Below are 13923 nucleotides of genomic sequence, written 5' to 3' on the forward strand. Positions count from 1 at the left end.
TACAAAGAGACTTAGACTCCCACACAATAATAGTGGGACACCCCGCTGTCAATATTAGACAGATCAATGAGACAGAAAATTAACAAGGATATTCAGGACTTGAACTCAGCTCTGGACCAAGCGGACCTAATAGACATCTATAGATGAACTCTCTATAGAACTCTCCACCCCAAATCAACAGGATATACATTCTTCTCAGCACCTCATCACACTTATTCTAAAATTGACCACATAATTGGAAGTAGAATACTCCTCAGCAAATGCAAAAGAATGGAAATCACAACAAAGTCTCTCAGACCATGGTGCAATCAAATTAGAACTCAGGATTCAAAAACTCAATCAAAACTGCACAACTACATGGAAACTGAACAACCTGCTCCTGAATGACTACAGGGCAAATAAACGAAATGAAGGCAAAAATAAAGATGTTCTTTGAAACCAATGAAAACAAAGACACAACGTACCAGAATCTCTGGGACACAGCTAAAGCAGTGTTTACAGGGAAATTTATAACACTAAATGCTGACAAGAGAAAGCAGGAAAGATCTAAAATCGACACTCTAACATCACAATTAAAAGAACTAGAGAAGCAAGAGCAAACGAATTAAAAAACTAGCAGAACACAAGAAATAACTAAGATCAGAGCAGAACTGAAGGAGACAGACACACAAAAAAACCTTCAAAAAATCAATGAATCCAGGAGCCAGTTTTTTTGAAAAGATTAACAAACTAGACCACTAGCCAGACTAATAAAGAAGAAAAGAGTGAAGGAGCAAATAGATGCAAGAAAATCAGTAAAGGGGATATCAGCACTGATCCCACAGAAATACAAACAACCTTCAGAGAACACTATAAACACCTCCACACAAATAAACTAGAAATTCTAGAAGAAACATGGATAAATTCCTGGACACATACGCCCTCCCAAGGCTAAACCAGGAAGATGTTGAATCCCTGAATAGACCAATAACAAGTTCTGAAATTGAGGCCGTAATTAATAGCCTACCAACCAAAAAAAGTTCACAACAAGACAGATTCACAGCTGAATTCTACCAGAGGTAAAAGAGGAGCTGGTACCATTCCTTCTGAAACTATTCAAAACAATGGAAAAGAGGGAATCTTCCCCAACTCATTTTATGAGGCCAGCATCATCCTGATACCAAAACCTGGTAGAGTCACAACAACAAAAAAAGTTCAGACCAATATCCCTGATGAACATCCATGTGAAAATCCTCAATAAAATACCAGAAAACTGAATCCAGCAGTACATCAAAAGCTTATCCACCACCATCAAGTCGGCTTCATCCCTGGGATGCAAGGCTGGTTCAACATACACAAATCAATAAAGGTAATCCATCACATAAACAGAACCAATAACAAAACCACATAAACAAAACCAATAACAAAACCACATCTCAATAGATGAAGAAAAGGCCTTCAACAAAATTCAACAGCCCTTTGTGCTAAAAAAACTCTGAATAAATTAGCTATTGATGGCACATACCTCAAAATAATAAGAGCCATTTATGATAAACCCACAGCCAGTATCATACTGAATGGGCAAAAGCTGGAAGCATTCCCTTTGAAAAGTGGCACAAGACAAGGGTGCCATCTCTCACCACTCCTATTCAACATAGTATTGGAAGTTCTGGTCAGGGCAGACAGGCAAAAGAAGGAAATAAAGCGTATTCAAATAGGAAAAGAGGAAGTCAAATTGTCTCTGTTTGTAGATGACATTATTGTGTATTTAGAAAACCCCATTGTCTCAGCCCCAAATTTTCTTAAACTGATAAGCAACTTCAGCAAATTCTCAGGATATGAAATCAAAGTGCAAAATATTGGTGTATTGTCCTATACACCAATAACAGACAAACAGAGAGCCAAAGCATGAGTGAACTCCCATTCACAATTGCTATAAAGAGAATAAAACACTTAGGAATACAACTTACAAGGGATGTGAAGCACCTCTTCAAGGAGAACTACAAACCACTGCTCAAGGAAATAAGAGAGGACACAAATAAATGGAAAACATTCCATGCTCATNGGCAAAAATAAAGATGTTCTTTGAAACCAATGAAAACAAAGACACAACGTACCAGAATCTCTGGGACACAGCTAAAGCAGTGTTTACAGGGAAATTTATAACACTAAATGCTGACAAGAGAAAGCAGGAAAGATCTAAAATCGACACTCTAACATCACAATTAAAAGAACTAGAGAAGCAAGAGCAAACGAATTAAAAAACTAGCAGAACACAAGAAATAACTAAGATCAGAGCAGAACTGAAGGAGACAGACACACAAAAAAACCTTCAAAAAATCAATGAATCCAGGAGCCAGTTTTTTTGAAAAGATTAACAAACTAGACCACTAGCCAGACTAATAAAGAAGAAAAGAGTGAAGGAGCAAATAGATGCAAGAAAATCAGTAAAGGGGATATCAGCACTGATCCCACAGAAATACAAACAACCTTCAGAGAACACTATAAACACCTCCACACAAATAAACTAGAAATTCTAGAAGAAACATGGATAAATTCCTGGACACATACGCCCTCCCAAGGCTAAACCAGGAAGATGTTGAATCCCTGAATAGACCAATAACAAGTTCTGAAATTGAGGCCGTAATTAATAGCCTACCAACCAAAAAAAGTTCACAACAAGACAGATTCACAGCTGAATTCTACCAGAGGTAAAAAGAGGAGCTGGTACCATTCCTTCTGAAACTATTCAAAACAATGGAAAAAGAGGGAATCTTCCCCAACTCATTTTATGAGGCCAGCATCATCCTGATACCAAAACCTGGTAGAGTCACAACAACAAAAAAAGTTCAGACCAATATCCCTGATGAACATCCATGTGAAAATCCTCAATAAAATACCAGAAAACTGAATCCAGCAGTACATCAAAAAGCTTATCCACCACCATCAAGTCGGCTTCATCCCTGGGATGCAAGGCTGGTTCAACATACACAAATCAATAAAGGTAATCCATCACATAAACAGAACCAATAACAAAAACCACATAAACAAAAACCAATAACAAAAACCACATCTCAATAGATGAAGAAAAGGCCTTCAACAAAATTCAACAGCCCTTTGTGCTAAAAAAACTCTGAATAAATTAGCTATTGATGGCACATACCTCAAAATAATAAGAGCCATTTATGATAAACCCACAGCCAGTATCATACTGAATGGGCAAAAGCTGGAAGCATTCCCTTTGAAAAGTGGCACAAGACAAGGGTGCCATCTCTCACCACTCCTATTCAACATAGTATTGGAAGTTCTGGTCAGGGCAGACAGGCAAAAGAAGGAAATAAAGCGTATTCAAATAGGAAAAGAGGAAGTCAAATTGTCTCTGTTTGTAGATGACATTATTGTGTATTTAGAAAACCCCATTGTCTCAGCCCCAAATTTTCTTAAACTGATAAGCAACTTCAGCAAATTCTCAGGATATGAAATCAAAGTGCAAAAATATTGGTGTATTGTCCTATACACCAATAACAGACAAACAGAGAGCCAAAGCATGAGTGAACTCCCATTCACAATTGCTATAAAGAGAATAAAACACTTAGGAATACAACTTACAAGGGATGTGAAGCACCTCTTCAAGGAGAACTACAAACCACTGCTCAAGGAAATAAGAGAGGACACAAATAAATGGAAAAACATTCCATGGATAGGAAGAATCAATATCATGAAAATGGCCATAATGCCTAAAGAAATTTATAGATTCAATACTATCCCTATCAAGTTACCATTGACTTTCTTCACAGAATTGGAAAAAAACTACATTAAATTTCATATGGAACCAAAAAAGAGCCCGTGTAGCCAAGACAATCCTAAGCAGAAAGAGCAAAGCTGGAGGCATCATGCTACCTGACTTCAAACTATATTACAAGTCTACAGTAACCCAAACAGCATGGTACTGGTACCAAAACAGATATATAGACCAATGGAACAGAACAGAGGCCTCAGAAATAACGCCACACATCTACAACCATCTGATCTTTGACAAACCGGACAAAAACAAGAAATGGGGAAAGGGTTCCCTATTTAATAAATGGTGGGAAAACTGGCCAGCCATATGCAGAAAACTGAAACCGGACCCCTTTCTTACACCTTATACAAAAATTAACTCAAGATGGATTAGAGACTTAAACATAAGACCTAAAACCATAAAAATCCTAGAAGGAAACCTAGGCAATACCATTCAGGACATAGGCATGAGCAAAGACTTCATGACTAAAACACCAAAAGCAATGGCAACAAAAGTCAAAATTGACAAATGGGATCTAATTAAACTAAAGAACTTCTGCACAGCAAAAGAAACTATCATCAGAGTAAACAGGCAACCTACAGAATGGGAGGAAATTTTTGCAATCTATCCATATGACAAAGGGCTAATATCCAGAATCTACAAAGAACTTAAACAAATCTACAAGAAAAAAACAAACAACTGCATTGAAAAGTAGGCAAAGGATATGAACAGATACTTCTCAAAAGAAGACACTTATGCAGCCAGCAAACATATGGAAAAAAGCTCATCATCACTGGTCATTAGAGAAATGCAAATCAAAACCACAGTGAGATACCATTTCATGCCAGTTAGAATGGCGATCATTAAAAGTCAGGAAACAACAGATGCTGGAGAGGATGTGGAGAAATAGGAACACTTTTGCATTGTTGGTGGGAGTGTAAATTAGTTCAACCATTTTGGAAGGCAGTGTGGTGATTCCTCAAGCATCTAGAACCAGAAATACCATTTGACCCAGCAATCCCATTACTGGGTTGGGAGTATAACCAAAGGATACCAAAGGAAATCGTTCTACTGTAAGACACATGCACATGTATGTTTACTGTAGCACAATTCACAATTGCAAAGACTTGGAACCAACCCAAATGCCCATCAATGATAGACTGGATAAAGAAAATGTGGCACATATACACCATGGAATACTATGCAACCATAAAAAAGGATGAGTTCATGTCCTTTGCAGGGACATGGATGAAGTTGAAAATCATCATTCTCAGCAAACTAACACAAGAACAGAAAAAACAAACACTGCATGTTCTCACTCATAAGTGGGAGCTGAACAATGGGAACACATGGACCCAGGGAGGGGAACATCACACACTAGGGCCTGTTACGGGGTAGGGGGCTAGGGGAGGGATAGCATTAGGAGAAATACCTAATGTAGATGATGGGTTGATGGGAGCAGCAAACCACCATGGCACGTGTATACCTATGTAACAAACCTGCATGTTCTGCACATGTACCCCAGTACTTAAAGAATAATAATAATAATAAAAAGAGACAATTATTAACTTCAAGGATAACAAAAATGTGTGTAGAGAAGGAAAAGTAGCCATGGCATTTACTATATTTTTTAACTGATCTAAAGTATTTCCATGGCTTAATGATATAGGGTGACTATGAATCTAACCAAAATTATATCATAATTCCATAGGGATGAAGGAATGTAGGAAGGTGTGTGGCAGATGCGCCTGACAGCATTAACTCTGAGGATGACCCTGTGTGCATTTCACAAACTGAGCTAAGGAATCTGGTAGTGGTGAACCCAGAGATTCACTCCTTATCTATGAAGGGCATCTGAACCCCTGGTTTGTTACTTTGAACAAAGGTGGTACAAGGAATCTAAGCCTTTGTTTTGGTTTGAACGAAGGTTGCTAGGTGGAGGTTGCTAAGTGAAAATGCTATGTAAACTGCATGCTTTTTACAAACAGTAGTGATTCTCCTGTCCAGCTGCCACTCCTGAACTGCTGTGTATTTAAGCCCTCAATAAACCTTATGTCTCGTTGGAAAAAAAAAAAAAAAAAAGGAATGCGTCCCATTAAGAAAGTACAGTCAGGTTACTTAGTTTTAAATTTACTTAAAATACATCGTTCCTCTGTGGAGCTTCCCTAATAATTTTATACACAACAAGGTTTATTTGTTTTGTTTGGCTTTCAATTTTAGCAGTTGAGATTTTAATGACATTATATTATTTAGTAGATAATGACTCAGAAATTAAATCCAAATAGCCCTCCTTTCTCTCCGTACTCGTCCACCTCATTTCTTCTCATCATAGGTAATCATTTTTAATTATATCTTCTTTATCCTTCTAAAGATTTTTATAAGTGCATTTTTGCCTTATTTCCCTCCTTTCCTACACAAAAGGTAGCATATTATTGCTATACTCCCTTGCTTTTGTACATGACAAGATAGCTTGGCGATCTCTCCACAATAGTGTGTCTCTACCTTCTTTTATGATTGCATGCAATACTCCGCTGAGTTTCCTAATTGAACACTTTTTGAACACTGTCACTCTGGTTCAGGACTATGTAGCCTCATGAGTGTAGATGGAGCCAAAAATATATATATATTATTTTCATGTCTCCTCTACCCCACCCACAGCTTGCAACAATGGCATATGAGTATTTCCTGGATTCCTTCAATCAGACTGCCCTGGAAATGAGCTCTTGGGGAAGGAGGCTTTGCATGATGCCAATTTTGATGGTGTGGGTGGCAGCAGGGTTGTTAGGCTTTTGAGTGGTTCTCAGCTTGGTTTCTGGTGGAGAAGTGGCATGGGTGATTTTAGCACTTGCAGATATGGTAGAGTCCACCTCCCAGCAGCAGGACAAACAGCAGCACCTGGTACCGAAGCCATGGTGAGGGTCTCCTTGTCAGACCCCCTATGCAGTGATGTTGGAACCTTGTTCCCAGAAACTTAGCCTTGAGCCTGGTGTTCCAGACCACACAACACATCTCTTAGCTGCCTGGGATCCTTTTAATAAATTCCTTTTCTGCTTAATTGACTAGAGTATGCTTTTCTTGCTTATATCTAAGAACTCTGACCTAAATACTCTACGAGAAAATAATGATTAACAACACGAAATATAGAAAGTGAGAAAAGGAATGTTCTGCTGCCCTTTCTTCATTTGTAATAACTTTGATCTGCTCTCTCTCAGTCTGTCTGTGACATTTCTTTTCTCATTATTCTACTTTAAAAAATACCTAAGTTTTGAATTCCCTATTTTGCTTCTTTCTTGTGTACCAGGATGGTAACTGGAGATATTAAGCTGAAATTTAGCCCTCTACCTGTCAGCATTTCTCAGTACCCATTATTCTTGCTTTGTTCTGGCAGCAAACATGGCTTAGTGAATGGATTGCTCTCAAGATAAAAGAGAAGACAGTCCAATTCAGGATATGTTAATCTTCAAAACATGGTCTTTTATTCCAAAAGCCAGAGGTTTGAGGATGCCAAGAGGTTTGTTTGGTTAATTTCTTTTCTCTTCTTTTCTTTTTGAGACAAATTCTCACTCTGTTGCCCAGGCTAGAGTGCAGTGGCACGATCACAGCTCACTACAGCCTTAATCTCCAATGTTCAGGTGATCCTCTTGCCTCAGCCTCCCAAGTAGCTGGGACTACAGGTACATGCTGCCACGCCTGGCTAGTTTCTTGTATTTTTTGTAGAGATGGGATTTCACCACGTTGCTCAGGTTGGTCTTAGACTTCTGAGTTCAAGCAATCCACCTGCCTCGCCTCCCAAAGTGCTGGGATTACGGGCATGAGACACCACGCCTGGCCTGGTTGGCTAATTTCATAATTGGTTTTTGGAAGTCCAAAATCTTATCTTCAATTATCACCAGCAAAACTTGGAGATCTCACAGATTAATTTATGCCCAAACCATAGAGCTTAGACATATGAAGGATGTGATAAGAAAGGGTTTGGGTTTTTCTCTTACTCCTAAAGGAGATGCAGCTGAGTGGGAAGGTGGACCTGGAGAATCCCTAAGGTGATGCGGGAGAATAGGAGAAAGCTTTGCACATCTGACCGCCCAGGAGCAGAGGGACACAGCGGAAGCAGTCAACAAGAGAATAAAGGAACAATTAACATCAGCAACAGGTGTCAGCAAAGATGACAAATGACAGGCCCTTGCCTGCCCTTGATACCACGATCCTCTAGATGAATGACTTGGCCCACTTCCTGGATTATGGGAGCTATGTGAGAATGTTGTTGCTTCATGTTATTATCACCATTGTTAGGAATAGGCGGGAGCACTTCTCAGCCACTGCTGGAATCGAGCACTTGACAATTACTGTAGGCTACCAGAAGGAGCAACCACTGACTCCTTAGAGAGCATCAGTGCACAGCTGGGCCCCCCACACACTCAGACCTGGGAAGCTCAGAGTTCAGAACGAAGTAGAATATAGGATTCTGAGAAGCCAGGAGCCATACATCCCACTGGTGACTCCACCAGTGTCCAATGTTGAAGGAGCTGAAGTTAGCCCAGAGAGATTCAGAAAAAGGGGAAAGGAAGAGGGTAATCCTAGGAGGCTTGAGATGCAGAGAGGAAACTTGGCTATTCAGGCATCACTGAACCCCTAGATGCAGATCTGGGTAAAGTCTGATGTGGCCTGGACAAGGCTACTAACCAGGGTCTTAATTGTTCCTTCTCTTTTGCTCTTCTTTAGCCCACAAGTAATCTCGGATGCTTTCCATGGCTCCTTTCTCTTCCACTAATCCTCCCTTGGAGCTAGGATGACTCCAAGTACAGGATTCTTTGATTGGCTCAGTGAGTCTCATTTTTTTGGCTTTTGTCTTTTAATTCCTACTTATTAATCTGTAGGAATTCAACTGTTTTTTATTATTAACATACACATGTTTATAAATTAAAATGTGTGGGGATTCATACTCCTTCCAATAACAGACTGGAAGCTCTTATGGGACAGGGAATTCACCTTCTACAGGAGGCATTGTATTTTAAGCTATGCAAACAGGAGAATTTTAAAATGTTAACTGACATCTATGCTTCTCAGTTCTGATGTGGGGAATAGCTGAGTGTCTGTCCTCAGCGTCACAGGTGAAAATACCAAACAGCACTAGATGTTCCAAACTTGTTTGTTTTTCTTTCCCAAGAGCACTGCCTTGCACCTCCCTAACAAGTTTCACCTGGTGGCTCACCAAACCATAACCTTATTCAATAAATTTGCCAGGAAAATGATGTCACAGAAGCTGAACTTAATAACCTTTAGAACAAACCAGGATTTCTGGCTTCACTGGTTGACTCAAAGTATCTGGAGTACTTGTTCATGTTTTCTTGACTTTATTCTACATTTAATTTTATTTAAAACTTTGTATTGACTGGCGAATTAATGAAGTTTAATGAGATAATACATGTAAAATATCGCATACTTTACACAGCTTTGACACCAGGCAAGCTCTCTCAATGTGAACTCTTCTTATTACCTGACCTTTGGAGAAGTTCTCCTATTTTACATCCTCTGATGTAATCATGTACCACATTATATGACAAAGTAATGTCAAAGTTGTTGAACATGCATGTCATGTTTAACATTTTATGTATTCTCCCTCTCTTATTTTCCCTGCATTTTCTACTTTCTAAAATGGTCTCGAATATTAGCACAGTAAGAACTACATGAAAAGAAACTGCATTCTCTGTGCATTTCATGGCCTCTTTACCCAGAAAAGGCTGGCCTAGTTTCTTATTTCCACAGGGACATTTTGCACAGCCCTCATTCAGCTTGACTGTTAGCAGCCGTGGCATGTGATTTTTTTTTTTCAGCCAAATCTAGACATCCACACAACCCTGAAACTTGGTGAGAAAGCTGACGCATCTCTTGGGAAATGGATTTGTAAGAATTTTACCATTCATTTGGGCAGACTGACTATGCTGAGATAGATCTCTGAGGATACGATGATGAGATTCGTGTCTGAAAATGCATGGGGAGAGTTTCCTGTCTTAAACTGGCTTATTCTCAAGACAAGAAGGTAGCATTACCTTTTGCTACCAGGGAGCTTTACATGAGGATGAGCAATGACAATGTCAGTCCGGTTCAGTGGTTCTCAAATTTTCGTCTGCATCAAAGTCACTTGGGAAGTTTGAGAAAAGACAGAATCAGGGCCCCTTTCCTCTCTCCTCCTCCCCCAACACGAATATGCCTTAAAATTACTGCACCGACTCATTGGCAGGTGGTCCACGGACCAAAATCTATGACACACTGGTAGGATTCCTTCACAGCCTTTCATTTAATGATAATTTACTTTCATTTAATGACAATGTACTGAGTGCAAATGATTGAACTGGCCATTATGAACAAAAACTAATGCATACAGTGTATTAGAAAGAGAATACAATACACTGATGGCATAACACTATCTGGCATTTGCATGGAGTTTCTCAGTTTTCAAAGCATATTCACATCCATTGCTTCCTCTTTCCATCAACTATGTGAGAGGGGCAAGAAAGACACTGGCATTTCCAACTCACACACAAAAGAAGAGAACTTGAGTAATTTCCCCAAGTTTCTATGGCTACTGGATGACAAACATGGATCATATCCAGGATTTTTGACTGCTGAGGCTGGAGGTCAACTTATCAAACTTTAATGAGAGGTACATTATACTCCTGTAAGATACAGGCACAAAGCTGTACTTACACGAATGTTCACTGCTGTGTTTATCACAGGGAAAAGTGGAAACACTCTAAATGCTCATCAACAGTGGCCTGGTTAAAAAATATATATATATATCATTCATGCATACAAGGCAATATTCTGCAGGCATTCAAAAGGATAAGGCAGATCTTTATTAACATAGAAAAATGTCCATGATGCATTGTAAAGCTTAAAAGAAGTCGCTGAAATCTATGCAGAGAATGGTCCATTTATGAGAAAAAAAAGTTTATGCACGAATTTAAAACTCTGAAAGTTCACTTCCTTCTACACATCTAGAGGGAAAGAGGGACAGAGACAGAGATGGAGAGAGAGATGCAGCTTACTGGTATTTTGCCTGGTGCCCTGGGGAACAGCTGCTGTTGGGCCGACAGTGATCAACAGAATCTTCTCTGGACCCTAAATGGAATAGAGCACTCAGAAGATAATTTCTCCAAATTAAGTTGTATGTGAATTTGGAAAGTATCTGACAGAGAAAAAGAAAAAGAAAATAACTGCATTGGGGTGATGGCCATTGGTTGGGGGCTTCTCTCCTGAGTATCACAACTCCATTCTTAATTATAATTATAATTATAATACTTACGATTCCATTTTATACAACGTAACACTGTAGCACTAATGTATTTTCAAACTGCAATAAATTCTGTTCAAAATAAAACAAGCATAGACGCATTTCTCAAATAATGGGTCTTCATTTGCAAAAAGGCTCTTAGATGAAGAGACCAGCGTCTTTAGTGGCTGATTTATGTTTTAAAAAATTAAATGCATTTTGTGCTTATCAATATCCCAGAAAACTTTTTTTTTGGTGGAAACAGACAATTATTTAAATTATTCACTCTGTTAATGAAGACAAAAATCTAAATGAAAAAAATTAATTCCCATAAGAGTGGTTTGTAACATTTCTAGGTCATAGGCCCTCCCTTAAGAATCTGAAGAAAGTGAGGAACTGTCTTCTGAATGCACATTCCCATGATATATTACAGACAACTTCAGAAGCTGAAGGACCACTGAGCCCATCCATGGACACCAATTAATCAACCCTGCTATAGAAGCTTGTTCTTTTAAAATGCAAATCTAGCAATATTTATTTAGAGAATATTTTTAGAGAACCCATCCTATGCAAAAGCTCTGTTAGGTGTGCAGTAGCAATCTGTGTTTTAACAAGCCCTCCCGGTGATTCTGATGCAGGCTTGTTAGAGATTCACTGGCTTAAGCCAAAATACACCATACTCAGGCCTTGCTCCCAGAAGTTCTCATTTATTTGGTCTGGTGTGGAGCCCAATCTTTGGTGTTTCAAAAACCTCTCCAGGAACTTCTTACATGCAAGCATTGTTGAGACCCTTTGGTTTAAACACTGGGGATGTGCTTTCTGGTTTCTGGTGAACATTTATAGCCTCCAAAAGAAGAAAGTCTGTTGTCCACACGTATGTGTCAGTATCTGTGGCTCCCAGCATGCATGGTAGTCAGTATCTGTGGCTCCCAGCATGCATGGTAGTCAGTATCTGTGGCTCCCGGCATGCATGGTAAGTCAGTATCTGTGGCTCCCAGCATGCATGGCAGACAATGTGTTTAGTCGGAGAGCAGCAGCACTTCAGTCATGTGCCAGAGAGCGTGTGTTCGTAATATCCCTTCATTTCCCTAGTTAATTTACTCTTCAAAAGCAGGAGCCTCAAATCCTACTTTCTAGTTAATTGATGACGTTAGTTTCTCTTTGTAGAGTTGTTTTTTCTTTTTTTTTTTAATGGAAGAAAGTACAATCTCTGAGTGTCTATATGAAACTAGAAGATAATAAATCATTCTTGGGGTGGAGACTTTTAACTGTTCGCAAATGCTGTCCTTGCAGCAAATAGATCAATTTTTGTTACTGATCCCAGCTGCTCTGCTAACAGTTCTGTGGAGGAAACATCTATTTCACAACTAATGGAAAAATCTTGGCTTTGAAGAGTATCTAGGCGTTTCAAGGTGTGCACACGAGAGCAATTTTGCAAAGTCACTGCCTGTGGAATATTTGCACAGAGTCACTAAAGTCAGCTAAAATAGACATTGCTTATTCGATTGAGTGGTCTTTATTAAATGAATATATATATTATATCTATATTTATATGCATTATATACATCATCAAATACATATTTTATAGATTCATCAAATACATTATATACATTCATCAAATGTTATATTATATTTATATAACAGCACTCAAGCTTGGAGCTACTTATTTATTTTATTTTACTTTAAGTTCCAAGAACGATGTGCAAGAACACGTAGGTTTGTTACACAGGTATATGTGTGCCGTGGTGGTTTCCTGCACCTATCAACCCATCGTCTAGGCTTTAAGCCCTGCATGCATTAGCTATTTGTCCTAATGCTCTCCCTCCCCTTGCCCCCACCTCTGACAGGCCCCGGTGTGTGTCATTCCCCTCCCTGTGTCCATGTGTTCTCATTGTTCACCTCCCACTTATGAGTGAGAACAGGCGGTGTTTGGTTTTCTGTTATTGTGGTAGTTTGCTAAGGATGGTGGCTTCCAGCTTCATCCATGTCCCTGCAAAGGATATGATCTCATTCCTTTTTATGGCTGCACAGTATTCTATGTTGTATATATGCCACATTTTCTTCATCCAGTCTATCACTGATGGGCATTTGGATTGGCTCCAAGTCTTTGCTATTGTGAACAGTGTTGCAATAAACATACATGGACATACGTCTTTATAGTAGTATGATTTATAGTCTTTGGGTATATACCCAGTAATGGGATTGCTGTGTCAAATGATATTTCTGGTTCTAGATCCTTGAGGAATCGTCAAACTGTCTTCCACAGTGGTTGAACATTACATTCCCACCAACAGTGTAAAAATGTTTCTATTTCTCCACAGCCTCACCAGCATCTGTTGTTTCTTGACTTTTTAATAATTGCCATTCTGATTGGCGAGATGGTGTTTTATTGTGGTTTTGATTTGCATTTCTCTAATAATCAGTGATGTCGAGCTTTTTTTCATATGTTTGTTGGCCGCCTAAATGTCTGCTTTTGAGAAGTGTCTGTTCATCTGTTCATACCTTTGCCCAATTTTTGATGAGGTTGTTTGTTTCTTGTAAATTTATTTAAGTTCCTTATGGATTTTGGATATTAGACCTTTGTCAGATGCATAGTTAGCTAAAATTTTCTTCCATTCTATAGGGTGCCTGTTGACTCTGATGATAGTTTCTTTTGCTGTGCAGGAGCTCTTTAGTTTAATTAGATCCCATTTGTCAATTTTGGCTTTTGTTGCAATTGTTTTTGGTGTTTTCATCATGAAATCTTTACCAATGCCTATGTGAAGGACTACTTTATAAGTTCTTATGAAGATGTTAGAAATTCTTTGGCAGCACAAGTTCATTGACTTGTTCAGGTTCACATGGAGTTGACACAATTACACAGTTTAGCATTATAACCACACACCAATTTCAC

Source organism: Rhinopithecus bieti, unplaced genomic scaffold (assembly GCF_001698545.2).
Source record: "Rhinopithecus bieti isolate Rb0 unplaced genomic scaffold, ASM169854v2 scaffold_35536, whole genome shotgun sequence".
Taxonomy (NCBI): Eukaryota; Metazoa; Chordata; class Mammalia; order Primates; family Cercopithecidae; genus Rhinopithecus; species Rhinopithecus bieti.